Genomic DNA, 3,626 nt, shown 5'->3' with positions numbered 1-3,626 from the left:
ACTTTAACCAGCAACATACTAACAACAACAATAAAATACTAATCCACTGGCTGCACGTGACAATCACTGAAGAGCTTTTATTTCATTATTTTTTAATCTAATGACTTTTTTAAAAGTTTATTTTGAGACAGAGAGAGAGGAAGAACAAACAGAGGAGGGGCAGAGAGAGAGGGGGACAGAGGGTCTGAAGCAGGCTCCATGCTGACAGCAGAGAGCCCCAGGAGGGGCTCGAACTCAGGAACTGTGAGATCATGACCTGATCTGATGCCTGCTGCTTAACTGCCTGAGCCACCTACAGGCCCCTGAGGAGTTTTTAAAAACAAGTATCTCTGTCTGTGCCCCACCCAGACCAATGGATCAGAATTCTTGAGTGGAGGGAGAATCAAAGTCGAAAAATAAGTAAGACCAGCATCTTGCACGTACCAGTGATGACGATGTGCAATGGAGGCTACAATTCTTAAAAACATCTGCTCCTAAGACTGGCATTAAGAAATTCAAGAAATGGGGGCACCTGGATGGCTTAGTCGGTTAAGTGTCCGACTTTCGCTTAGGTCATGATCTCACAGTTTGTGGGTTCGAGCCCTGCGTCGGGCTCTGTGCTGACTGCCAGCTCAGAGCCTGGAGCCTGTTTCAGTCTGTGACTCCCTCTCTCTCTGACCCTCCCCTGCTCACGCTATCTCTCTCTCTCTCCTAGAAATAAATAAAACATTAAAAAAAAAAGAAATTCAAGAAATGAAACAGTCTTCCCCAAGATATTTGCAAACACATAGGATTGAGAACTATTGCACTATACCAGTACAGGGGGGTAATGAGTCATAAAATTACCATCATCATCATCATCATCATCCTCATCTGTAATCAGGTACCATACACAGAGCATGGAGCCTGCTTCAGATTCTTTCCTTCTCTCCAAAAAAAGAAATACTAAGTACACTTACCATGAAGTACACTGAATAAATATAGAATTGTTAAATCACCGTATTGTATACCTGAAACTAATACAGTAAACACTATTAAACACTATATGTAAACTCTACTGGAATTATGCACCTAACTCTTGTGTTTGGCTCAGGTTGTGATCTCCCGGTTCATGGGTGCCAGCCGCACGTTAGTTTCTGTGCTGAGTGCGTGGAGCCTGCTTGGGATTCTTTGTCTCCCTCTCTCTGCCCCTCCCTGGCTCATGTTTTCTCTCTCTTTCTCTCTCTCTCTCTCTCATAAATAAATAAACATTTTTTAAAAACTTAATAAAAACCCTTTAAATAAGTAAAGTGCTGAAAGAAAAAAAAAGAAAAAGAAAAAATAGCTCTCAGACACCCTTGCACACATTTATAAGGCTCTGACCATGTACATGTGGCATTCAGTCCTCGTGACGACCTTTTGCTAATTCCTCCCGTTTGACACCCAAGAACACTGAGGGACTAAGAGACTAATAAGAGACTAAAGAAGTAAGAGTAAGCGGCTGCTGAGGCTGGAGCTGACCCCTGAGTCCACGCTATAAACTGGGACCAGCAAACTAAAGCCTGGCCAAACCCTGCGGCATCTGGTTTTTATACAGCCCATCAGCTAAGAATGGTTCTTCCATTTTTAAATGGTTGAGGGAAAAAATCCAAAGAAGAATTTATGACATGTGAAAATTGCACAAAATTCGGATTTCCATATCCACAAATCAAATTTTATTGGCACACAGCCGCCCATTCTCTGTCCTGTCCGCAGTCGAGGCTCCTGCTGTAATTGCAGAGCTGAATAGTCGCCCCAGGGACCAGACGGCCTGCAGAGCTTCAGATGTTTACTTCTGGACCTTTCCAGAAAAGGTTTGCTGACCCCTGCTCTGAGTGGTCACGCGGTTTGTAAATCCTTCACTTTTCTTTTTTATACACTTAACGACTACTGTTCCCTGCCCCCCACACTACGCTAAATGGGAACATGTATAAAGTTGCTTTTATAGAGTCATTTAACAATAAGTCAGCTGGTTGCTTGTCCGAGATTTCTGGTGCACATCACTTCAAGCCTGTGTACGAATGTGAACACACTGAGGTGTGACGCCACAAAAACACTTAGAGAGACAGGGCAATGGTCCTCTGAAGGCTACTTTAGGCCAGGCCTGAGGAGAATAAGCAGCTGGCTAAGAAAAAGTAAAATGACAAACTAAAGAGGGCAGAGTACCCTCCACGAACCCTGTGCGTTTGTAGGATATATGAAGCATTCACTTAGCTGACTCTCTGGGGAGTCAGTGGAAAGAGGCATAGCCTTGGCCTCAAGATGCTCATGATCTAGTGGGAAAATTAGGTGAGTATGTGGGGAGCTTTAGGGAAACACAAGGATAAGTTATCCTGGAAGGCATCCTGGAGGAGGTGAGTCTAGCAAGGCTAAGTAGCAGGTGCTACATAAAAGCATTTTGCTGTAATTAACACCCTCCAGGGTAGGCTTGTGTGTTTCTCAACTCCATTTTTCAACTGCTCTGTTGCAGACCTGTGCCTGGTACTTAAGAGGCGCTTATTAAAGGTAATTTTGAATTTAGTGAAGGATGGGAAGGAAGGTGGGAGAATTACAGCGTAGACCTCTGGGGCATAACCGTGGGTCGCTTCTGGATTCTGCACCGTTACCTTCTACCTACGAGGAGACTCTTCCGTTTCGTTTTGTTTGTTGATAATAAAATTAATATACATTCATTAAAGGATTTTCGGAAAAAAGAGCCCATGGAAGCAAAAACCATCTAACGATCACAGTTAGCAATGTACTTCCCTTCTAGCGTCTTCTCAATAAATTGGTAACAAGTTTCATTTTAATTGTTTTTCCTGTGTTCTCCCCACTCATTAAACATCCTCTACATTGGAACAGCCTCAATAATCATTAGTTTTAATGACCTACTATTCTGCCTAGTGATTAGGCTTCCACCTCACCTAACTAGTCCCCCGATATTGAACACCAGAGTCACTCTCTGGTTTTCAGTCTTATTGTGAGGAGTAAGCAATGCGCTTAAGCACAGTGCTGCCATGGACATATTAGCAATGATTATAGATCGCGCTGGCTGTCTTCCTCCCTACAGCTTACTTATGATATTGTCTTCGGAAATGGCTCCTCAGAGGGAAATAACGGGGTCAAATTCCTCCAATAGCAAAAAGTCAAAGGAATTTCCCAAAGGCTAGCACTGACTTGAGCTTCCTGGGAAGCCTTTAAGGTGGTGATTCCTGCTCAGAGCGGCCATATCAGTGTCTGTTATTTCTAGTGCAAATAGAGCTGAGTTTTCATATACAAATGAACAATGTGCTGAGGCCCCAAATTACTCAGGTCACCAGAGATGTCCTTCTTTGACAGGTGCTCACTCACTTGCTTTAAGGACACTGGTTTTAGCCCCTGATTACTTACCATATTTATTTACATGCAGCCCCCAAAGTTGAGAGACTGAACAAATAAAATCACAAGAAACCCAGTTAAACGTGAATCTCCCATACTCAGTGAGTAATTTTTTAGTATAAGCATGTCCCAAATGGGTTGCAGGGTATACTTACACTGTTTTAAAATTCGGTTTTCATAGGACGTTCCAATTTAAGGGGGCCTCCGGTATTTTATCTGGCAACCCTACCCCTGAAAAGCCCCATCAATCTCTGAAGCCACCTCAGTGTGAC

The sequence above is a fragment of the Crocuta crocuta genome, unplaced genomic scaffold, assembly GCF_008692635.1.
Source record: "Crocuta crocuta isolate KB4526 unplaced genomic scaffold, BGI_CrCroc_1.0 scaffold299, whole genome shotgun sequence".
In the NCBI taxonomy this organism is placed as follows: domain Eukaryota; kingdom Metazoa; phylum Chordata; class Mammalia; order Carnivora; family Hyaenidae; genus Crocuta; species Crocuta crocuta.
Note: the sequence above shows the minus strand (reverse complement) of the source record.